Source organism: Solanum dulcamara, chromosome 6, assembly GCF_947179165.1.
Source record: "Solanum dulcamara chromosome 6, daSolDulc1.2, whole genome shotgun sequence".
Taxonomy (NCBI): domain Eukaryota; kingdom Viridiplantae; phylum Streptophyta; class Magnoliopsida; order Solanales; family Solanaceae; genus Solanum; species Solanum dulcamara.
Genome location: NC_077242.1, coordinates 53,600,677 through 53,627,454, shown reverse-complemented (window position 1 = coordinate 53,627,454; position 26,778 = coordinate 53,600,677). Strand labels below are relative to the sequence as shown.

The 26,778-nt window shown below is 36.0% G+C and overlaps 1 long non-coding RNA gene across 1 annotated transcript; it reads right to left on the bottom strand.

Moving 5' to 3' along the window:
• Positions 1 to 1,217: 1,217 nt before the first annotated feature.
• On the bottom strand, positions 1,218 to 2,463 carry LOC129892386 (uncharacterized). The gene is made up of 3 exons (XR_008767312.1): positions 2,358 to 2,463; positions 1,452 to 1,568; positions 1,218 to 1,373 (listed from the first exon to the last, which is right to left on the bottom strand). It is a non-coding gene; the product is annotated as an uncharacterized LOC129892386 (long non-coding RNA).
• Between the last annotated feature and the right edge of the window lie 24,315 nt (positions 2,464 to 26,778).

The following is a 26,778-nucleotide window of genomic DNA, read 5'->3' as shown; positions in this document are numbered from 1 at the left end:
AATATCCCAAGTCCTACAAAAAACTTAGTGACAAATTTTACTATTTAGTATATAATTTGTTCGTCGCTGATGTTAGGACTTTGCAAATGTAATAAAGTGTTCTTTAAAATTAGGGATTCAAATTAAGACATGTTTCAATTGAATACCTCAATTTCTAATAAAGTATTTTAATTAGATTTTTCTTTTTAAATTCTTATATTTAATATTTTGTGTGTATTCTCATTCGTCTATTAGGTAATTAAGTTAATCATATAAAATATATCATTTTAAAAAAAATTATAGACGCATTTACTTTAATAAATCGTAAAATTCAAATCATACTTGTGGTTGATGCGTATAGTTTAATAAGATGACATAGTTTATTCGTTAGATTAACTATTTCATTTCCAATGAAATACACACAAATATTTTTTTAAAATTTGAATAGAAGTGTCTAATTAAAATATTTTATTAGTAGTTGAGGTGTTTAATTGAAATAAAGTTTAGTTTTAGTGTCTATATGAAATATCCTAACAAATTTATTTTAGCGTCTAAATGGAATAGACTAACAAGTTTAAATGGAATAGACTAACAAGTTTAAGGGGCTAACAAATTTATTTTAGCGTCTAAATGGAATAGACTAACAAGTTTAAATGGAATAGACTAACAAGTTTAAGGGGCTGACTATATATTAAGTTTTTATATTTTAGTAGAAAATTCTTTTTATTACCTCATATTTGAAAATTTTATAAAAAGAAAACAATTAGGACTCCACGTATTCCTTCATTACATTCCAAACAATAGATAATTCGAATTCTGCAGATAGTGTGCATTTATGGTTAAATTAAGTAGCATAAATCTTTAACAATATAATTTTTTATGTTTCTATTTAGTAGAAATTTCTTTCCATTATTATATTTGAAAATTAAAAAAAAAAACAATTACGACTCACATATTTCTTCATTAAATATACCAAACAATTGATAATTTTAACTCTTCATACAGTGAAAATTTAAGGTTAAATTAAGAAGCTAGCTTAGTTAGAGTAATATATGGTACTTCAAGAAATAATAAGCTTGATTTAACCATCTTAGTAAATCTTTTGTACTCAAGACTTCTCATGACATTATTCTCGGGTCAAAGCCTTCACCCCTCAATTTTACTTTAAACTAGACGTGGTTGCCTGTGTGCGCACGGGCCCAACATAAATTCGGCGAAGATTGTCACAAATATTGATAGGGCGACTAATAGTAAAAGGTTGATAATATATACACGCATATGTTGCTTACATATTACATTTATAATTGCACTGCTCATACGCGTTTTATATGTACATATTCTTCAGGCCAGCCAAAATAGGTTATTTTGATGCGACGCTATAGTTGACAAAATACCTGCAGTTGGAAGGAGAAACATTTTAAATTTGTGATGTACATCGTAGTAAAAAAAGAGTGTTGTTGGTTGTGACGTACCTGTTGAAACACCAAGCGTCATGTGTCTTTTTTTGTGCAATATTATTCCATATTTTTTTAAGGCAGTGCAGTGGCAAAAACATAGCAAACTGAGGTCTACCTTGCTGCAAAAACTTTCTGAGAAGTGAAGTGTGAGAATAGGAATGAAGAATTATGTTAGTAAAAGAGTAATAGACAGCTCGAAAAACATAAAAAACAAATTAAGGAGCAAGGCTTTTTGTTTATTTTTTTTAAATGTTTTTTTTTTTTTTTTTGCAGTGAGTAACAAAGATAAGAAAACAAACAAGTAATATTCAGTTACTAAAAAAGAAAATTTAGCTGTTTGTTTTTTTTAAAAAAATATATGTTGATTGCTGGAAAAAATTTCAAACCCATAAAATAGAAGTGCTATCTATATTAGTGAAGAGTTATTCAAACCAGATTGAGGGGGGGGGGGGGGGGAGTCAAGATGAAGAGCATCATATAAACAAATCAAGAAAATGGAGTCAAAATCACCAAGATAAGATTTGAGATTCTCCCAAAAGTGCCTTTACTTATCAACAAGAAGGGCAACGTAAAACTTTAAATAAGTTAACTGAGGCATATTATCAAACAACTTAGATGCACAATCCACTTAATTTTAAGGCATAAGCATTCTTGATATCTTAGAATTTTTGTAAGACGGTCTAACTTTTCTACTAATTAATTGACACAATGCATGTGCAAATCAAGAAGTTAGTAGCAATCTTAGCTAGAAAATATATCCAAAAGAGTAGAAAAATAAAAGATAGATATACCAAATTGTAATTACTTTTAGTTCCCAAAGAAAGGAACTTGCAAGAACTACTCTGAGCAAACATAGTAAGAAGAGAAAAAATGGAAAATAAAAAAATTGAAGAGAAAGATCAAAAGAGGACAAAAGATTACCTTAAAATTGTAAGAGTACTCGAAGAAGTTGAAGATGAAAAGGTTGTAGTTGGAGAACCTCAACCCACTTATCCTTTTCTCATGACAAATGAGTATGATGAAAGTTGGTGGAAGCAAAGCATAGATATCACGTGTGTGGCCACAAAACCTACGTGGAATAAGGTGAAGACAGGGCACCTGCAATTACTAAAATACCCTCAATTAATATAAAAAAAAAACAAGCAGCTACGTTGATCCCCTCCCTTAACCTCTTTTAATTTTGAATAATAAACATCATCTATCCACATGCTATTTGATATTTTTAAATGCTTATTCTATCGTTAATCAACCTTAGTTACTTTTTAAAATTTCTTTAAAACCAAGATTTTTTTTTGAAAAATCTATATATCAAATTTACTTTAAAAAAATAAATATTATTTTCGAGATGAAAAAAAAAAGAGAAATATAAATTGAATATATAAGTTAATCATATTTTATAATAAAATAAATGAGCAAAAAATATTAATTTTATTAATAATAACTAAAACACTAATATGTCGTGAAAATAACATGGAGTCATAGCTTGGTAAACATATTTTAATGTAGGTAATATAAAAATAATTAATAAAAATAGAGATAAATTTTATAATTATTAATTTCTAAAAGATTACCTATTTCTATTTTAAAATTATAATTTTTAAAATATTTACAATCAGTTTTTTTTTTTGGTTATCTCTATAGATAGAAGAGAATAAAATAGAAGTGACGCTTAAAAATTGGCACTCTTATTGCACACGTATACATAAATAAATACTTAATGTAACTAAAATAACAATAATAAAATATAGTGTTGGATCAAATTCATATGAAGATTGTTTCACTTATAACATGGAGGAACGCCCGTGCTTAGCACGGGTCCAACATGGCGGTTATTACGTAGAATCAATATGAAGATTTTAAATCAGTAAGTTCACAGTTCATATTGATAAGTTATTGTTTAGGATTGAGAAAGTGGTGTTGTTGGCATTCAAAATGAAGCATGTGCCAAAGAAATCTCAGTTTTCTTTCAATAGAAGAAAAAGTGTAATTAGATTTTTTTCGATCAAAGAAAAAGTTTAAAATTAGTAGTTTGTCATTCTCGTGCTCTTCCAATCGCATGAGATGAAGAAATTCATTACATTGAATCAGTCCATGGCGCCTGTAAAATGAATAGATGGTTTATATATTGCTTTCTTTCCTCTTTCTTGAATCTTCGTGATATCAGGTCATCGTATATATCTACAAAAATTAAATATATGTGCTTCATTTGAGATGATAACAAAGAATCATACCGTGTTGGTAGATAAGGTGGACGGAAAGGACAGAATCGATCTTACAATAGTTTCTAACATCATTTAGATGTGAGAAACTATGCAACATTATTTTACTACTAAGACTATTGACATACCAAATGTATCGAAAAATGATTAAATTATTAAGTTTACAGTTCACCGTGATAAGTTGTTGCACAAGGATATTAAAATGAAAGTAGGGAAGCCAGCAAGATGGACAAATATACACCTCCATGTGTTTGTGTAGTGCCACATTCGTGAACATGAAGCTGTACTAAAACTGCAAAGTGCAAGCAACCTGTTTATTTAAGAACTTACGATTTTACCATGTTTCACAAATAGATTATTTAATTGAACCTATTTTCAATAATGACAACATATTATTATGAATTAAAACACGAATAATGATATAACATTATTATAAATTAAAACACGAATAAGGAAAACACATTCTCTTAATTTTAGGTTGCAATACTGCTTCAATTCAGAAAACATATGTTGCTGAATTAAACAAACAATTGCAAAATCCTAAACAAAAGTTTTTAAGTGGATTAAAATTTTCTAACATTCATTTAGAAACCTATTCTGGATAACAACTTTCATTCAGTTGAGAATAATTTCATAGAAAATGAAAGGATATATAAATTAAGAAGATAGGAGAATTGACCTATTTGGCAACAAGAGAAGCAGATGAACCAAGAACGACATAGGAAAAGGTGGCATATAAAACACTCGACTTTCTATTACTGAGAAATAACAGGAACTTGAATCATTTTTAGCTTTTGTTTCGAAATTTAACAACCCGATGAAGACCCAATTTCTTTGACCAATTCTTTTAAGCTTCTAGCTCTTCTGGATTGCAGTCCAGGAGAGTACTCTGGAGCAACCTTTGAACGCATTCAGAACACAAAGAAGGTACCAATTCCATCATTCAGGTATAAAATATTTCCTCAAGGTGGGAGTGGGACAACTTTGGGAAGGAAAAAAAGAAACAATATTAATCAGAATGCTAACCTGTCCTTAATTTATTTTTTTAGAAAAGAACTTTACATGTCTTTGGCTACTCTCTGCAACATGTACTTAAATGGGAAAACTGCAAGTAGCTCACATTTATATCTGGAAGAAAAAAAATTGCAAGTAGCTTACATTTATAGCGCTTGTGTCGCAGAAAATAAAAAGAACATGAAGTATCTTTAGGCTTCAACTTAGAATAAAAAAGAATAATAACTGTAATGGATCACATTTACATGTTATTTACCTGTATTATTATAGGGTGTTCCGCTTCCGAACGTGATCTAGATGAAAGAGTAGAGGCAAAATTAGTTGAACTTAGAGACTACTTCCTTTGTTTGAGACTTTTTGATTATATCACCCCGATAAAAATGCATATATATTTAGGAGAGAGTATATATATATATATATTTTGCATCCACACAACAAAATCAGAGGATAATTAAACAACACAAATGAAATACCAGAGAAAAATTGGAGAACAAAATGATAAAGGACAGTAAAGGATAGATAATGAAGCATAAAGATAAACTAAAGTACTCACAAGAATACTATAGATTCAATGGAGATGAACAAATTTTAAGATAATGCACAGCTAGGGGTATTTGATTAAACGTTCGCAATAATTTCAATTACCTAGTCAGTTTTGTGGCAAGTACGGAATGCAATCTTGATTGTGCTGAGAAACGCAGAAAGGAGACTTTAGAAGTATGAAATTAAAATTAAACAGCACATGTGTTTGACAACACGCAATATACATGTTTCTCTTCTATGGGCAGAAATAAGTCAAGTTATAAAGAAGTCCTTGTTGGATTTCAAAGGTGTGTATGAGAAATAAAGGATTGTAAACTTTACGAAAGGTTGTGCCTTTTCTAAAGGATTGTGACCATTTGTCACGATCCGATTTTTCAAGTCATAATGACATTTACTATCTCCCACCAGTAAGTAAGCCTAACCCCACAGTCTAAAACCATAGGCAACGGACCATCACAAGCGGAAGGAAAGAACCGAATAATAATAATAATAATAATAATAACAATATAACAAGATAAACCCCAAGACCTGGTATCAGTAGGTAGTCGAGCTACTAAGCTAACTAAGGAAGTACAAGGTTTATACATATACAATAATAGTAATAATAATACAGACTGTCTCCGAATAACAAATAAAGACTAGTCCAAGCCAAACTAGAAGGCAACTCCGAACGCCAAGAGCTCACCCAAGTCTCCAAAATCCAAGAGTTGCTCCGTACGATATCCAAATCACTAGTGATAACCTATACTATGATCTACAGGGTGCAGAAGTGTTGTATGAGTACCAACAAGTAGCACTCAGTAGGCATCGGTTGACTGAGCTCCAAAGATAAAGCAAGTATAAAAAACATATAAGCAAGGAGTATGTACCACAAGTAACTAACAAGAATAATACGGAAACCTACAATAAGAAACATCAGATAAAAGAAAGAGAAAGAAAATAGGAAACAAGCAAGGACGTACCTGGTGGCGCCAGCCCAAAACCTAAACATGACGACACACTACGAAAGGGGAACAACTTAGTGACACCCTACAAGCAGAAGTAAACACAAATATCACATAAAGGCCCAAAGAATCGTACCAACTAAATTTTTGCACAAAAGTTAGATAAATAAGAAAAAAGGCAGTAACTACCTTGAAACAAGAGATCACTCTTTATACCGCCACAAGTTCGCAAATAGTAAAACAATACTTTCTGAGCCCCTGTGTGCCCAGAAAGTTCACTCACAAACAGGTAAATCCGCACGGGATCCCATACTACTGACAGGTACAAACAACTATGCTGATGATAGGCAATACATATATGAATGAGAGTAATGCAATAAAACCAGTAGTACCATCAGTGCCAAGTGCCTCATACCAAGATATATACACCTACTTTCAGTGTCGGCCAAAAGTAGGACTCATGAGCCTCTCTGAGATCGCTATTGGGGGCTTGAGAATGCCCCTATATACCTACCTCGTTCCGATCCAAGTCTTATATCAATATAGATATCAATTTGTATGTCCAATCATCAAAGTCTGCTCCATCGCGATGACCGGAGATAAATATTCAAATAAGTATAGAAAGGATTAAAAATATCTACGACTGGGTCAGTATCATAAAATTGAGTGCATCCTTGATCCTCGAATCAATATAATAAAATAAGCACATCCTCGATGCCTCCAGTCCACTAAAAATAGTAGTAATAAAGGTAGTACAACCCCCACCCCATTCGGAAATAAATATAAAATAATTTAAGTTACAACCCAGTTTTCTCAAATCAATTTCAAGAACCAATGCATGCACCGAGGTTGACTACATCTGTGAGAAAATAATAATCCAATGCAATGCATGTCATCACCAACACCCAAACAACATGAAAAATCACATACAATAATGACGCCACAAGCACCTTACCCTCTAGGACATGAAAACTATGCCAACAAATGCAACCGACCTCCAATCAAGGCCTAAAGCTCAACTCTACTCCTCTAACTCAATCACAAGGCCCAAAAGGGAACTCAACCCTAACTGGGTAACAAGGAGGAGGAAATAAGGAAACAGGTGCTCACCTAGTCAATCAATACCTCTAGATCCAACTAGGAATATAACCTCGAGATTTCGAACATAACTAGCCCCGCCAAACGACAAAAAAAGCATAGAGAACTCTAGCTCAAAATCCAGAAATGGGATCCATTAGTAATTCACAAGCCTAACTGAGTGGAAATCTCTACACCAAGGCATCAAAATAGGTGCTACAATAGAGAAGGATGCTAAGTCTAAGAGACTCCTTCCAACAACGGCTACATCAAATAAGTTTCATCCCAAAATCAATCCTAAGGTGGAAATCCGCCAACCACCATAAAACATCAATCAAGCCACCTAAAATAGGCTAATTACGGCAAAACTAAGGCATAATCAATAGTTTTACCCACTAGACTAAAAGTCTCATAAAACAACCTAGTCTAAGGATCGCACTAGGACAAAGAAATAAGAAATTGGAGATTGATCCTAACCCGTCACATACAATTCAAACTACAAGCTATTTATACTAAACAACGCCTTATGAAGCTCAATCAAAAGAAAGGAGACTGTAGACTACCTCAAAGCTAAACAGATGCGCTTCAAGTCCATCTTTCGATAGCTTTTCGCTCCAAAAGAAACTCCAAATGCCTCCACGCTATCAAAAATGTTGATCACCTCTTTAATACGAACGTTTTGACATTAAAATCATATTTTTTAGAGATGGATCCAAAATTGAGTCTAAAATGGGATTGTGGGACCCGTGATGGAAATCCCGAAATGACTCTGTAAAGGTTCTAAATGCATTATTGAGCTTGTAACCCAAAATGTGGCATAAATCAATGCTCAAAATGATTTAATCAGCCCAATAATTAAAATAACCATTAAAGCTTAAATTTAAGCTAGGGAAGCCCCTTTGAGGTGTATTTTACCTCAAAATGTCAATTTGCACGCTTCCCCAAATACGCCAACATGTATCTATGACTTTTACAAACCAAATGCACTCAGAATCGCCCAAAATGGAACTCCCTAGCTCCCAAAACCAAAGAAAAGGGAATGGGGGTCGAGCTATTCACGTCACTGGTCTTAATTAAAAGACCAGTGCATTTCTCCCTGCGAATGCGGAGAAATAAGTCCGAGAACGCGAAGGCTAAGCCCACTAAGGCTCCATGAACAAGAAAGGACCATCGCGAACACGGAGGCCAATCCGCTAGGCCTTTGCGAACGCAACCTAATGCCTGCGAACGCAAAGACCAAAATGGGTTTGCCCTAGCTAATGGACATCAGCTGGTTTTGGCAATTTTTTCCAACTCCGGTGGGTTACTCGAAATTCGTTTAGAACCTCATGTGCGCAAATAGACTATGATACCTCATCAAATTCGATGTTCCGAACTCAATGAGACCGGAAGCCTCGGGACACAAATGAAAGATCATTCTAAACCAAACACGATATTCCGAAGCTAATCGCGTTGATGGAATTTCAATCCTAGCATGTTTTCCAGGAATGTTGACTAAGGTCAACCTTTGGTCAAATTTTAAAGACTAAAGCGCCAAGTGGCCCCAAACTCGCACCAATTTCCTTGATACTCGAGCCGACTAAGCTACTAGCCTAATTTGGTCATTTTGGAGCTGATGGAACCATTAGAATTCCATTCTGGGGTTAATTTTCTAGAGTTTTGACCGAAGTCACCCATTCAAACTCCAAGAGCTCAAAAATAGGGAAACGGGCATAAAACCCAAATGAACGACCAGGCAACCAAATTGTTAGTGTCAGCAAGTCATAAATGGCTTGGGGTCGCTACAGAAAAACTCTAAATGTTGAAAAGATCGAAAAGGATGAAAATGACCTTGAAGGTCATTACAACATCCACTACCAAAAGGACTTTCGTCCTCGAAAGTCAAAGGATAGAAAGGAACCCAAGGGCATGAAAAGATTAGAAAGGTAGGCCCGCAAGCTCCTCCAGACCTATAGGTACCTTCTCGCGTCAGGCAACGCCAAACCAGAACTCAAGCTACGAGAAAACTCCCAAATTCACTTTTCTTCTTCATAACCCAACCCAAATTCCAATTCTTCTCTTCTGATACTGACTTTCACTCAACAAGAACAAACTCAATTGAACGCAATAGACTAACCCTAGATAAACCAAAACCACACATATACCTCAGAATTGGGCGACCAACAGACAAGAGAAGAGGTTAAATAACTCCCAAGTCAAATTCTTTGCTTTATACTCCATACTCAAGATTGTTCAGTCATCATGGGTATCCTACCCATCCTAAACCATAGTAACAAAGAAAATAATAATAATAATAATTATAATAATAAGTCGGTAGTCGAGATACTAAGCTAATTAAGGAAGTACAAGGTTTATACATATACAATAATAGTAATAATAATATAGACTATCTCCGAATATCAAATAAAGACTAGTCCAAGCCAAAATAGAAGGATATAGGCAACTCCAAACGCCAAGAGCTCACCCATGTCTCCAAAATTCAAGAGTTGCTTTGTATAATATCCAGATAAGTAGTGAAAACCCATACTATGATCTGTAAGGTGCAGAAGTGTAGTATGAGTACCAATAAGTGGCACTTAGTAGGCATCGACCGATTGAGCTCTAAAGATAAATAAAGTATAAAGAACATGTAAGAAAGGAGTATATATCACAAGTAACAAACAAGAATAATACGGAAACCTATAATAAAAAACATCACATATAAGAAAGAGAGAGAAAATAGCAAACAAGCAAGGACGTAACTGGTGGCGCCATCCCAAAACCTAAACATGATGACACACTAAGAAAGGGCGAACAACTAAGTGACACCCTACTAACAGAAGTAAATACAGATATCACATAAAGGTCCAAAGGACAGTACCAACTAAATCCTTGCACAAAAATTACATAAATAAGAACAAGGGAAGTAACTACCTTCAAACAAAAGACCACCATTTATGCCGCCACAAGTTTTCAAATAGTAAGACTACTTCTCGAGCCCCTGTGTGCCCAGAAAGTTCACCTACAAACTAGTAAACTCGCATGGTATCCCATACTATAGAAGGTACAAAGTACTATACTGGTGATAAGCAGTGCATATATGAATGAAAGTCATGCAATAAAATCAGTAGTACCATCAATGCCAAGTGCCTCATGCCAAGATATATACACGTACTTCCAACTCCGGCCAGAAAGTAGGACCCATGGCTTCTCTAGGATTGTCATGGGGGGTTCAAAAATGCCCTTATATACCTGGCTGGTCCCAATCCAAGTCCTCTATCAATCTATTTATCAATCTATATGTATGATCATCAAAGTACACTCCGTCGCATTGACCGGAGATAAGAAGTCAAATAAATATAGAAAGGCTTGAAAATCTCTATGACCGGGCCAGTATCATAAAATTGAGCGCATCCTCGATGCCTCGAATTAATATAATAAAATAAGTGCATCCTCGATGCCTCTAGTCTACTGAAAATAGTGGTAATAAAGTTAGTACGACCCCCATTCAAAAATCAATATAAAATCGTTTGGGTTAAAACCCAGCTTTCTCAAATCAATATCAAGAACCAATGCATGCACCGGGGTCGACTACATCCATGAGAAAATAATGATCCAATGCAATTCATGCCATCACCAACACCCAAACAACACAAACAATGATATACAATAATGACGCCACAAGCACCTTACCCTCTAAGGCATGAAAATTGGGCCAACAAATATAACCGACCTCCAATCAAGGTCTAAAGCTCAACTCTACTCCTCTAACTCAATCACAAGGCTCAAAAGGGAACTCAACTCTAACTTGGTAATAAGGAGGAGGAAATGAGGAAACAAGTGCTCAGTTAGTCAATGAATACCTCCAGATCAAACTAGGAATACAACCTCAAGATTTCAAACACAACTAGACCGGCCAAACGGCAAAAGAAAGTATAGGGGATTCTAGCTCTAAATCCATAAATGTGATCCATTAGTTATTCACAAGCCTAATCAAGTGAAATCTCTATATCAAGGCTTCAAAATAGGTGCTACAATAAAGAAGGACACTAAGTCTAAGAGACTCCCGCCAACAACGGCTACATTAAATAAGTTTCATCCCAAAATCAATCCTAAGGTGCAAATCCGCCAACCACCATAAAACATCAATCAAGCCACCTAAAATAGGCTAATGACTGCCAAACTAAGGCATAATCAATAGTTATACCCACTAGACTAGAAGTTTCATAAAAGAACCTAGCCTAAGGATCGCACTGGGACAAAGAAATAAGAAACTGTGAATTGAGCCTAACCCGTCACATACAATAAAAACTACAAGCTACTTATGCTAAACACCTTATAAAGCTCAATCAAAAGAAAGGAGACCGTAGCCTACCTCAAAGTTGAACACACACACTCTAAATCTAGTTTTCAGTAGTTTTTCACTCCAAAAACAACTCCAAATACCTGCTCTCTATCGAGAATGTTGATCACCTCGTCAATACGAATGTTTTGACACTAAAATTGCATTTTTGAAGATAGATCCAAAATTGGGTCTAAAATGGGATTGTGGAACCCACAATTAAAATCTCACAAATGACTCCGTAAAAAGGTTCTAAACATATTATTGAGCTTTTACCCCAAAATGGGGCATAAATTGATGCTCAAAACGACCTAAATCAACCCAATAATTAAAATCATCGTTAAAGCTTAAAGTTAAGTTAGATAGCCTCTTTGGGGCGAATTTTACCTCAAAACATTGCCTTGCACGCTTCCTTGAACATGCCAACACGTACCCATGACTCCCACGAACCTAATGCACTTAGAATCGCCCAAAATGAAACTCCCTAGCTCCCAAAATAGAAGAAAAGGGAATGGGGGTCGGGTTGTTCACATCACTGGTCTTAGTTAAAAAACCGGTGAATTTCTCTCCGCGAACGCAGAGGCTAAGCCCTCAAGGCTCCGCGAATACATAAGGACAACCGCGAATGTGAAGGCTAATCATCTAGGCATTCGCGAACGTGCCCTAATGCCTGCCAATACGGAGGTAAAGGACCCTGGCTACCACAAACGTGGCCTAGGTGGCGCAAACATGAAGACCAAAATGGGTCTGCACCATTTGATGCACATCAGCTGGTTTTAGCAACTTTTTCCAACTTCGGTGGGGTGCTTGAAATTCGTTCGGAACCCCGTACGCCCAAACGGACTATGCTACCCCAACATAATTTTTTTTGATTTCATAAAGAGGCTCGAAACGAGACCGAAAAAGATCATTTTAGATCAAATACGATATTCCAGAGCTAATCGCACTGATAGAATTTCAATCTAAGCAGATTTTTCAAGAATGATAACCAAGGTCAACCTTAGGTCAAATTTCAAAAACTAAAGCGCCAAGCGGCCCCAAACTCACACTGATTGCTTCGATACTCGTGTCGACCGTGCTACTAGCCTAACTTGGCTATTCCAAAACTGATGGAACAATCAAAATTCTATTCTAAGGTTGTTTTGTTGGAGTTTTGATCGAAGTCACCCATTCAAACTCCAAGAGCTCCAAAACAGGGAAATGAACATAAAATTCAAACGAATGACCAGGCGACGAAACTATCAGTGCTAGCAAGTCATAAATAGCTTGAGGTCTCTACAGAAAAGCTCTAAATGTCGAAAAGATCGAAAAGGAAGAAAATGATCTGGAGGGTCATTACACCATTGTGAAAGGTTGTGCCTTTTTTCAAAGGATTGTGACCTTTTTGAAAGGTTGTGATTTTTGCGAAGGGTTGTGACTTTTCCAAAAAATTGTGAATTTTTAAGAGTTATGACTTTTTTTGAAAGGTTATGACGTTTCCAAAGAATTGGGACTTTTCCAAAGGGTTGTGACCTTTTCTATAAGGCACAATAAGCACATGTTCACACTACTCTTTGTTGTCTATAAATAGAGGATTTTTCTCTCATTTTTCCACATCAATTTGTCCCTTCACTTGCATACATTTCTTACAAATAAAATTGATCGGATCTGTGTGTAATCTCATTATTGAAGTTTGAGTTCGTCAAAATTACAAAAGTTTCAGGTACCACTATTTTTGTAATAGTTTATCCATTTTATCTTGAAAGGAAATAATCTATAACCTCAAGTACATTGAGTGGATTAAATTCCTTAAGGACACACACAGTAGGTTCTGTGGATTTGGATAGTTCTTTTGTTTTTTATCTATATTATTTCTGGTTTGCTAACTTTAATACAAGAGACAACAAGCTTAAGAAATTTAATATTTTTTCCTGTATCTGAGATTTTTGGAGATTAAAACCTTTTTGGTTTTCTACTCTAACTGAATCTAATATTGATTCAAAGAATTTAAAATTTTCAGTATTCAAGATTCATTAAGTTAACGATTGGAATAATATAAAAACATCATCATTAAACTAGAAACAAGTTGAATAAAGATTGAATCTTTGCTTAATTGTATTTGTATTTCTACTTCATCTTATATTCTATTGAGGGTTGGATACTAACATCGAAAGATTTTTACTCCAGTGATTAACTTAGTTTGAAGAAATATAATCTTCATCAAGTAAATCAAGTTTTTGTTTCTCTCGGTTCGAAGACATAAAACCTTCATTGAGTTGAACAAAATTTCTATTTGGTCATTCTAATGTTTAATACTACTTTTATTTTGTCAAACAGAATGGGAGATACCAATATATCTAGTTCTGGAGAAAATATAATTGCTTCATCTAGTCGACCAACATATGTCCCTATTCTGACTGCTACAGAAAAGACGAGCAAACCTTTTGGTGTTGATTTTAAAAGGTGGCGACAAAAAATATTTTTATACCTAACCACTTTGAGTCTTTAGAGGTTTATCACCGAAGATATTCTAGTTCTACCAGACAAAACTCCAGATAGCGAATGCTTTCTTATAACAGAAGCATGTAAGCATTATGACTTCCTATGCAAGAATTATATTCTGAGTGGTCTTGAACAATGTCTATAAAATGTCTACAGTGAGTGTAAAACTTCAAAAACTTTGTGGGACGCTTTGGGGAAGAAATATAAGGTAGAGGATGTGGGACTTCAGAAATTTATGGCACCCAAATTTCTAGAGTTCAAAATAGTAGATAGTAAGATAGTAATGTCTCAAGTGCATAATTTGCAAATAATTGTCCATGATATCCAAGCCAAAGGGATGATCATCAATGAACCTTTTCAAGTATGAGCCTTTATTGAAAAATTGCCTCAACAGTGGAGGAACTGCAAGAACTATTTGAAACACAAACGCAAACAGATGACTCTAGAAGATCTTATTATTCATCTCAGAATTGAAGAGGAAAATAAATCCTCAAAAAAGAAGGCAAATCATAAATTGGCAATTATGGAAGCCAATATTGTTGAATCTGCTCCAATAAATTCGAAGAAGAGAAAGAAGGCTTCTGGGTCAAAAACTCTCCCAACTAAAAAGAAGTTTAAGAAAAATTGTTATAATTGTGGCAAGGCTGGAAATATGTTTACTGAGTATCGTGCTCCAAGAATGGAGAAGAAGAAGGGTCAAGAAAATATAGCATAAATGAAATAATAAGTGGACAGCTTATGTGTCATGCTTTCAGAATGCAACTTGGTCAAAAATCTAAGGGAATGGTGGATAGATTATGCGCTACCCAACATGTGTGCGCTAGTAAGGAACTATTTACTTCTTATGTTACATCTGAATCTGATGAGACCATTTTTATGGCTAATGCTGCTACTACAAAAATTGAAGGAACGGGCAAGATTGGCTTGAAGATGACTTCAAGATAGTGACCTTAAACAATGTTCCTGAAATGCGAAAGAACTTGATCTCCATAACACTCCCTATCAAGAAGGAATTCAAATGTGTTTTTGTTTATGATAAGGTTGCAGTTAGCAAAATTGATATATGTGTAGGAAAATGTTACCTCACTGAGGACCTTTTCAAGCTTAATGTAATTATTGTTGAAATGAATAAAAATTCATCTTCTTCTTACTTGCTTGAGTCAAATTATTTATGGCATGAACTACTAGGACATATTAATTATAAAACCTTGTGAAAATTGATCAACTTAAATATGTTGCATAATTTTGACTGAAATAAATTAAAATGTCAAGTTTGTATTAAATCTAAGCATGCTAAGCATCCTTATAAATATATTGAAAAGAATTTCAATCCCTTAGAATTGATTTGCATTGACATTTGTGATATGAAGTCAATACCATCTCACGGTGGAAAAAAGTATTTCATAACTTTTATTGACGATTCCACTATATATTGTTATGTTTATTTATTGAATGGCAAGGATGTAGCAATAGAAACATTTAGACAACACAAAACTGAAGTTGAAAATCAGTTATATAAAAAGATAAAAATGATAAGAAGTGATAGAGGTAGAGAGTATAAATCTCCTTTTGTATAAATATGTTTGGAAAATAGAATCATTCATCAAACTACTGCACCATACTCACCTTAATCTAATGGAATTGCGGAAAGAAAAACCCAAACCTTGAAAAAAATATTGAATGCCTTACTTATAAGTTTAGGTTTATCACAAAACTTGTGAGGGAAAAGCCATCCTTACAGCAAATCCAATACTCAATAGAGTGCCCCGCAACAAAACACACTCTATTCCATATGAAAAATGAAAAGAAAGAAAATCCAACTTGAAATATTTCAAAGTATGGGGGTGTCTAGCCAAATCCAAGTTTCTAAACTTAAGAGGGTTATAATAGGACCTAAGACTGTGGCCTGTGTTTTTATTGGATATGCTACAAATAGTAAAGCATATCGATTTTTGATTCATTAATCCGAACATCTGAAAATTCATGACAATACGATAATTAAATCAGATAATACTGAATTTTTTGAGCATATCTATCCGTATAAAACTAGACTTCAATTGTCTAGTGAAAAGTCTAAACGACCTCGAGAAGAACCAAAGGAGAATATTTCAAATAAAGAGATTCCAAGGAGTAGTAAACGTCAAAGGACATTTACTTCCTTTGGATCTAATTTCGTAACATTTCTCCTTGAACATGAGCCTCAAAAATTCAAAGAAGTTATGTCCTCTATGGACTCATCCTTTTAGAAAGAGGTTGTCAATAGTGAGATTAATTCAATCTTAAGCAATCATACTTGATAATTGGTTGATCTTCCTCCAGAAAACAAACCTTTGCTTTAAAACTAGATCTTCAAAAGAAAAATGAAAGTTGATGGAACTATTGACAAATACAAAGCAAGACTTGTCGTCAAAGGCTTTAGACAGAAAAAAGGCCTTGACTATTTTGACACATACTCTCTCGTAACTAGGATTACATCAATTCGATTGTTAATTGCACTAAATGAGGTAGGTGGCCTTGAAATCCATCAAATGGATGTAAAAACAACTTTCTTAAATAGAGAATTGGAGGAAGAAAATTTACATGGAATAACTCGAAGGCTTTGTGGTTCCTAGTAAAGAAAAGAAAGTGTTCAACCTTATTAAGCCACATTATGGACTAAAACAAGCACCCAAATAATGCCATGAGAAATTTGACCGAACCATGTTGGTAAATGAAGTTAAGATTTATGAGTGTGATAAATGTGTTTACATTAAAGATACTCCAAACAAAGTTGTCATTATTTATTTATATGTGGATGAAATGCTAATAATGAATAATAAAATTGCAAACATAAATGTTACTAAACATATGCTTGCTAATAAGTTCAATACGAAAGATATAGAAGTTGCCTATTTGATATTGAGAATTAAGATTCACAAAACTTTTTAAGGTCTAGCATTGTCTCAATCTCATTATACCCAAAAGGTACTTGAAAAATACAATTACTTAAACTTCAAAAGTACAAAAACACCAATTGATGTGAACCTTGATCTTGATACGAATAAAGGTGGAAGTCAGTCTCAATTGAATTATGCCAGAGTGTTGGAAAGTTTGATGTACATCATGAATTGTACAAGACTAGACATAGCTTATGTGATAAGTAAATTGAGTCGATACACAAGTAATCCCAATAAAAATGATTGGATGGAAATGAAATGAGTTTTGGGATATTCACAACATAGTTAAAACTTTGCTTTGGATTACAATAAGTAACAAACAATTGTTGAAGGATCTAGTGAGGCAATTGGACAACTGGGTCAGCTGAAGCTAAGTCCACAAGCGGATATGTTTTCACTATTGGTAGAGGAGAAATATCTTGAAAATTATCCAAACAAACATATATAGCTCGCTTTGTAATGGAGTCTGAGTTCATAACCTTAGACAAGGCTAGTAAAGAAGTTGAATTGCTCCGAAATTTCTTAGAAGATATTTCATTTTGACCCAAATCAATGGCTCTTATATGCATACATTGTGATAGTGAAGCTACAATAGAAAAGGCTGGGAATGTTGTGTATAACAGTAAGTCTCACCACATACGATGAAGACACAGCACCATTAGACAATTACTCTCTAATGGAATTATCACAATTGACTATGTAAAGTCAAAAGATAATGTGTCAGATCCACTTATAAAAGGCCTAACTAGAGAGGGAGTTGAAAGATTATCAACGGAAATGGGGCAAAAGCCAAGGCAAAATCATCGTGGCAGTAACACAACCTAGAAGACTAGAGATCCTAAGATCTAGGTTCAAGGAGATCAAACAAAGTCACTAATGATGGTTCAACATTTTCAAAATAATTTCTAATGGGTCATTCATAAGACAATGTTCAGTAACAAGGATAAAGATATTAAGACTTTTTAATGATTTCTAAGTTGATTCAAGGTAGATCAAATGGTGTATCTACGGAATAATACATTTAGAAATCACCTATGTAAGTGTAAACTGTAAACTACTTCAAGGAGAATCTCATAAGGCCAGTTCTCTACACACTTATGAACCAAGAAGTGTTCATGGTTGAAATGAACAAAATAATGAGAACCAAAAATAGTTAAAGGATTGATTGTGTGACTTATGTTGTTTAGATATACACCAAATCTTGATAGTTTAAAGATATCAAATCTACCAATTGATCGAGTATATAAGGGTGGCAAATGGGTGGATTGGATCGGGTTTGGATGGATTGAATATGGATTAAGACAAAATGGATTGAATTACAATACACTCATATAAAATATGGGTAAATATGAATTTGTTCAAATATGATTTGGGTAAAATGGTTCTAACCCATTTAAAACCTTTTTATGCTTCTTTGAGTAAGTGAAACTAGGAAAACTCAATTATCTTCTCCATAATGATATTCAAATGTAAAAGCAAACCTCCATGAGCAATTGAATCCTCAAACACATAGACTTTGAACTTTTTTGACAACAAAAATCTTAACAACTAAGAGTCTAAGACAAAAAAAAATAGAAAACCCCTTCACAGAACTCTTTTTGCTTTGAGAATTGGCTTATCCAACTCCATAATTTTCACTACCAATGGCTACAATGAAGCAGCAAGATTAATTAATGATATTAACAACAATTTCCTCTACTTTAAACTAAAACACACAAAATATAAAACATTAATTAAACATTGAATCTTAATATCAAGATTGAAAGCAAGCGGTGTCTGATCCTCAACTTGTGACTTGCGTTTTGTGGCAACAGGGAGCTCAATTAGGGATTTTGCAAAAAAAAGAGTAAAAAACTGATCTATTATGGGTCTTAAATGGGTACCCATAATTTACCCATTTTGACCATATTTGTTTGGGCTTTTAAAATTAGCTGAAGTCCATATTTATCAATTTAAAAATGAGTTATCCAACTCATTTAATATGGATAAAATGGGCTGATTTTACTAATATGGGCTGAAATTGCCACCCCTACGAGTATATCTTATGTATGTTCACTCTAAAAAGTTCAAAGGAAAACCTACTTATCTAAATGTAGTTAATCTTTACTTATGAATTACATAGTTTTTCACGCATATGTTTTAATAATAGTCATTCCCCATTTAAGAGGGGGATTATTGGATTTTAAAGTTGTGAATAGGAAATAAAGGGTTGTGACCTTTACGAAAGGTTGTGTCTTTTCTAAAGAGTTGTGTTCCTTTTCTAAAGGATTGTGACTTTTCTGAAAGGTTGTGATTTTTGCGAAGGGTTATGACTTTTTGAAGAGTTGTGACTTTTTTGAAAGATTATGACTTTTGCGAAGGGATATGACTTTTTCAAAGAGTTGTGACCTTTTCGATAAGGCAAAATAAGCATATGTTCACACTACCCTTTGTTATCTATAAATAAAGGATTTTTCTCTCATTTTTCTACATCGATTTTTTCCTTTCTCTTGCATACATTTCTTAAAAAACAAATTGATAGAGTCTATGTGTGATCTCGTTGCTGAAGTTTGAGGCACCGCTATTTCTGTAATAGTTTATCTTTTTTATCTTGGGAGAAAATAATCCTTAACCTCGAGTACATTAAGAGGATTAAATTTCTTATGACACACAGTAGGTTCCATGGACTCGAATAGTTCCTTTTTTTTATCTTTATTGTTTCTGATTTGTTAAATTTAATACATAAGACAACAGTCCTTAATCGTCCCATTTTTCATCAAAGCATAAATTACAATAATGCAATGTAGGGTTCGTCCAACTTTTGGTCACTTATATTTTCACGACCCAAGCTAGGTCGTAGGTGTGACATGGTGATTAAAATTTGAAAGGACCCAAACTAAACCTCTTAGCATATTATTCATGAGCATACACAAGGTAATTAAAGAGATAAAGCTAAAACATAGATGTGGAAGAAGGGTCTCAATAGGAATTTCTCGATAAAGGAGAAAACAACATCAAAGGGTGCGACAACATAGACTCAATGAACATCTTACATGCCTCTACTCGTCTAGATGGAGGCATACGACAAGCTCCTAGCTCACTCATAGTAAAAGATAAAAGGCATAAGAAATAATGAAATATAATATCTTGTCCTCGAAATATGAGGACTTACCAACACTGAGGAGTAGTATCTCAAAACTCTAGCCACAAGTAGGAGGTGCATGAAGATCGCCCAACCCTACATTATGATATAATGTAGGCAAAAAGTATGTGTTAATACATGTAATGCACTAAGTATACTAGAAGTATGCATGAACACTGAAAATAGGATATAATCAATATGAGCATGGGATGCATAACCAATATCTTAATTCATGAGTAAAACCTTGAAAATATTTAAACATCATAATCATGTGGTCAAAGCATCAAACATCATCATGGAAACTTATACCTTTTCATATACCTTGGTGTGGGATAAGACCTTTAACCGACATATAAGACAATGCAAACTATAACATGGAATTCGATGTAACTTCCACATCGAGAAGAGAGAGGCTACTTTGTCAAGGTAGAATCCATGAGAACCTTTCTTTAACATTGGGCTATTTGTGGATCCACTAGTTAGACTATATTGGCATCATAAATCTACGCGAGTAACATAGTTAGGGACTAAATGATAAGTTATAAAAAAAAACATACTAAGTTGCGCAATATTTTGGTCCATTGATCTGCAACAGAATTTTTTCTTCTAGCAACTGTTTTACGGGCATAAATTTGTTATTCTCATCTTTTCACTCGTCTACTGAAAACTTAACTATTTCCAACACATGTGAATCGCATTGTTTCAACATATTCTCTAATATGGTAGGCTTTATGAATTCTCTCGCACTATGTCTAAGTTCCTATTTTGTCAAAATAACTTTTGAAATTGTAGTAATAACATGAGAATTGAGACAAGGTACCATCTCAGTCGATAAATGACACTATTTAAGCATTGTCAGCTTATTCAGAAGTCAATGTCTTAAGGGATAAGAGAATTAGATGGCTTTAACCTACTGTGTATGACTATGTAGTGATTAATTAGTGAATGTAGAAAAGTCGCAGCGAGCAAAAGAATTTAGGCTACACTATAAAGGAAGTGATGATACGAATGAGATTTGTTCCTTGTTAATTAAAAACTAAGAAATGGCAATTGTTTTCTTTGTGGATACATAGATCAAATCATTGCTAAGAGTGAGAAATAGCAAGTTGTATTACTTCACTGTTTTGCTTTTCTAAGGAACAAATAGTGGAGTTTAGTTATTACAAATCCTTGGCTAACTAATCCATAAATCACGTGGTTGATTTAGAAGTATAATTATTGGTAATGGACTTTCAGTGGCTACTTTCTGACCTTCGGGGAACTCTCTATTGTGTCAAAATTTGCCTATGGTATATGGCAGCAGACGTAAAGGTGCTATGAATGATGAACTGATGATAAAACAAGTGGGTGTACTTCGTCAAAAAAAATCTAAAGTATACAAAATTACATCTTACATTCAATGAAGAATTTTGACAAACACGTGGAGGCTAAATCTCATTTACAACAAAAAAGATAAACAAAACTTGTACAATAAAACCAACAAATATCAAATCACAAAGAGAAAAATAGAGAATCCACATTTATACAGAAGCACATAAAAGCAACACACTTATGTAGTTTTCATTCCCATAAAGAGATGCAATCAAAATTCAATACTGACTTACTGGGAGGAAGTTTCAAAGCCTTGCTATTGTACTCACACTCTTTTCTTTTATGATATTGTAAAGCATAGATTAAAGATTTAACATCAGAGTCAAGAAGTAAGTGATATAAGAAACAATCCAACCCAGGATTAATATGAGAGAGAATTAAAGAATACCTCCATTGCATATTTACCTTTTCGAGCCTCCCTCCTCATCACACATAATAAGTAGCAGCCCCACTGTACATATTAGTTAGCTGATAAAAGCAATGCCAAGAATATTCCGCGAAAGATAGAAAAAATAACAAGAATTCAATATCAAAGTATTACAACATTATCCACAGTCATAATTTAAATTACCAACAGTAAAATGTAACTATTATATTCATAGCTTTGTGTTATGACCCTCCACTTGATCTTGAAGAAGGTAGAAGAATCTAGAGTCTTGGAGAGGTTAGTGGAATACTCTAGATCCTTATAGAAGCTTGTAGAGAAGTCTTGAAAGACTTGGAATTCTCTAGATTGTGTAGAAAATTCTAGATAGGGACTTCTTTGTAAATATGGAGGGACTTGTATAGCAATTTTTAATTACACTTGAGCTCCTTAGGAAAAGTATAAATAGAGGGGGCATTCATTTGTAGCAAACCATCAAGCAATCAAGTATTCTTCCAAGCAATACAAAAGTCTTCTTCATAAAAACTCTCTTGTCTTTCTTACAATCTAGCATTCCCTTAGCAATCTAGTCTTAAAGGCTTACTTGAGCTTACAAGATCGTGAAAGATTCGTGAGTAAGTTGTCAAGTGCCTCACGGAGGTCTTAGTTGAAGTCTAAGTCCGTGACAACATGATATTAGAGCAAGGTTCTACTAAGGGATATGACAAGTGAGGGAGACATCAACGCCACTACCGCCACCAACGTCAAGCAAGATGTTAGAAGGAAGCACCGCAAGGGAAAGAAAAACTCTAAGAGAAATGAGGAGGTGCCGCTTGAGCCTACACCAAGCGAGGCCCTAACATCCTACTCACCCTCGGCCACTAAGGTGAGTGACGATGAGCGAGGCGAGGAGCCTGTGGACGTCATGCCCGGCATGGAGTGGATTGCAAGGGTGGATGTTGCCCGACAAGCTGTGGAGATATTAGGCAAGCGCTTAAACAAGGTCGACGGCAAGTTCAAGTCTCTAGAGGAGTTCACCCTTGAGGAGAACGACAACATCCGGAAGGAGTTGGAGGTGCGCAAGGCTGCCAAGTACGAGGTGAAAGAGGTGATCACTTCCTTGGAGTGTCGGCTCATAGACGCGCTAAGGACGATAGAGACCATGAAGGCCGAGATGGCAGCACTCAAAGGAAACATAGATGATGGGAGATGCATGACGTCCAGTGCAGACCGGGAGGCCAAGATTGAGGCTCCCAAGCCACCAATGTTCAAAGGTACCCGTGATGCACAAGAGGTGGAGAACTTCCTTTGGCACTTGGAGAATTACTTCAAGTGTAACAAAGTGAAGAGCGACGAGACAAGGATCAACACGGCCGTGCTATACCTCTCGGAGATGGCTATATTGTGGTGAAAGCGCAAGGAGTCTAAGATCGGGAAGGGTCTATGCATCATCAACACCTGGGAGCAGTTCTGGGATGAGTTCAAGAAGGCTTTCTTCCCCAACAATGTCATCTATGAGGCCAAATGCAAGTTCCGGGAGCTGAAGCATACGGGGTAGTATACGGGCCTATGTGAAAGAGTTTACTACCCTTACGCTTCAAATCCCCAACCTTACAGATGAAGATATGCTCTACCACTTCATGGATGGGCTGCAGAGTTGGGCCAAGACAGAGTTGGAGCATCGTCAAGTCAGCACCATTGATGAGGCCATTACTCAAGCCGAAGCCCTGACAGACTTTAAGCATGACAGGCACGACTGGGGCAAGGGCAAAGAAACAGGGAGTAGTCATGCCAAAGGTGGGGGAGATCGTGGCAAATTCAAAGAGCAACATCCTCCACCCAGGAGCCATGATTCCAATAAGTCCAATGGTAGGAGGTTCAGGCGACAGGGTTACGCCGAAAGAAAGGAGCAAACCACAAAGGGCAGCGGCTGCTACATATGTGGAGGTCCTTACGGCTATGCTAGGTGTCCGGAGATGAAGAACCTTGGTACCATACTGTGGGAGTGAAAGGACAAGGAAGCGGACCAAGGGCAGGGTTTGGAAACGACTCAGCTAGGCATGATCGAGCTATGTGGAGCCATCGCGAAGCAAGTTGAGAAAGCAGGGGATTACTCCGCCCAGTATGTTGACATATCCATTAACGAATGACCAGCTCGTGCTAGGTGGATTCCAGAGCAGAAACCAATATCATGACCAAGACGGCGGCAGCAAGGTTGGGGCTAAGTTATGGGCCAAGCAACACCCGCCTGAAGACGGTCAATGCCCCATTGACTCCCATGTGCAGAGTCGCTCATGGAGTGGACATCACATTGGGCAAGTGGAAAGGTAAGATAAGCTTCACTATTGCCCTCTTAGATATCTTTGATATCATCCTTGGACAAGAGTTCTTCCAACGGTACCACATGATGATCGATCCCTATCTCCAACAACTCTAGGTGATCGCAACCCTCTCTAACATCTCTCTAAAGAACAAAGCTCTCTACTAAGGCACTATTGTCATCAAGACGAATATGGGGTGGGACCCACCTCCGGATCTCGAAAAATTTCGTTCAAAAGATAGAAACGAAGATAACGACGACACGAATGCAACGCAAGTCGTAGCATCGGAAAATTCCACCCGTAGCCCCTCCAAAGTGCAAAATCAGTCGGCGATCACTGTAGCACTGTCGGAGGAGCAAATTGCCAGGGTTCATCGCATCAATGATTTGGAGAAAGCTGGGCTGATTCGAATCGAACAAAAAATTGGGGAATCATCAGCATTGCAAGAACTACACAATATGCAAAAATCAGATCATTTGAACCATCCAATGTCGAGATATTCACTGGCGGCTGATGGAGGAGTCGCGACTGGTCCGCCGCCGGTGCGAGCAAGTTCCGGCGACATTCAAAGGGCGCTCAACCCAGGGGTTTGTTCCCCACATCCAAGAGCCTCTCCTCACCAAGTATCAGACCAAATGGCCGGAGAAATAGTGAAGGAGCAAGTCGCCGGAGAAGCTGCCGGAGCTCCGGCAACTTTTTCAGTCGAAAACCAATGCCAACATGGGCGCTCCAATGCACTGATCAATCCTCACCAGGTAAGAACTCTCGAATCTTCACACACCAATTCGAATTTCCAAAAAGCTGCTACTGGTTCAAAAAATGAAGAACAATTGGAAAACCAAATTCGAGCTTCCAATTCAGGTAATTCAATCAGTTTTGGTTTATTTGATATGCAAAATATGATTCCTCATCCCCCAAACACTATAGAAGAAATTCAATGCCCTTCGATTAGCACAAATATGCATAGGCAGCAGAGCTACTGTCCAAGTGGGCTCGCCGGAGCTCCGACGACCCAATCAGTGCAAAACCAACGCCAAAATCTTCCCAAGAGTGTTGTGCAGACATCCAGTAAAGGTACATACTTCGAATCATCACCTACAAGTCAAAATTCAAAAAGTCGTCAAGACGCTCCTCAAGGTGATATGCCCAGTTCTGCTGCAATTCAAGCTGAAATGAATACACTGTCTCTTAATCGATGTTTGCAACCTGAGCAAATCAATCAACCAAATGATGATATGCACCTAATTGATAATGCAAAGTTGATGAATCAATGTTCCAAGATTGATAGAAATACTTCAGGAGCTCCACAACAATGTAATAGTATGAATCCTGCAGAACCACAAGGTAAGTTTTCTGAACCCTTAAACCAATCTTCATTACCTCATACTAATTATGCTAACCTTGATGATCAAATACATGCTAAGACTGCTGAATCACTTCTTGTTAATCCTAATGGTAAAAATGTTGAAACTGGTAATGTCCATGGCATGCTGAAATCCATTGGAACTCACTTGCAATCCAATGCAAATGAGAACCATGGTGCTGTGATAAAACCTTCAATGCAGGGGATGGAATGTCATCCTGGAAATGGTGCTGGCAATATCCTTAATGCAACTAAGCAAAAAGAACCTGTTATAGCTAATGTTATGCAGAACAAAGGTACCAACATTCCCAAAACAAATACCAACCTGACAACAGCCCCTACAAAGAACTCTCTAAACCAGCAAAATTTCCCCAAAATATCTAGTAATTTTGATAGGACTAATCAAAATCACCAAGCTCCTAAGTTAGTGTACAACCAACCCCAACCAAAGGAACACAACCTAGCTGCCAACCATCAACAAATAGGTGGTCACACCAACCAAAATGCTCAGAAGCCTCAGTTCCCTAGCAGAAAAGAACAGGTACCTTAGCCTGCCCCTTATACTGTAACTCAAACCTTTGCTGCTAAATTGAGAATCAATCAAGCAAGAACTGAGACCCCTGTAGAATTATCTACACCTATATACACCACTAGACAAGGTCTTCCTACAGTGCTATATGACAACAATGATTTTATGGTCAAATTAGCTGAAAAATGTAAATTTACTCTAGTGGGTAAATTCTCCAATACTATGCCTAAAATAGAGCTTATCAGGAAAAGCTTCATCCTCCAAACTCAACTTGTAGGAGGAGTTAAGATTGCCCACTTTAATGCTAGGCATGTGTACATAGACCTGGATAATGAAATGGACTACACCACAGTGTGGACCAAACAGAGAATGCTAATTGAGGGACAAAGTATGAGAATACAGACCTGGACACCAACATTCAGGCCTGAGGAAGAGACTCCTATTGTGCCAATTTGGGTGGCCCTTCCTGAGCTCCCCTGGCATTGCTACACTAAGGAGTTTGTGACTACTTTGCTTGCTCCTGTTGGCAAAGTATTATTCATGGATGCAGCATCCATTCAGAAGACTAGAGGGAGCACTGCCAAGGTGAGAGTTCAGGTTGACCTCACTAAGGAGAGACCCTCTCATGTGTGGCTTGGCCATGATAAAAAGGATCCCAACATAGGAAGATGGCAAATTCTCCAATATAAGAATGTCCCAGAATACTGTATGTACTGTAAACACCAGGGACATAGGCAG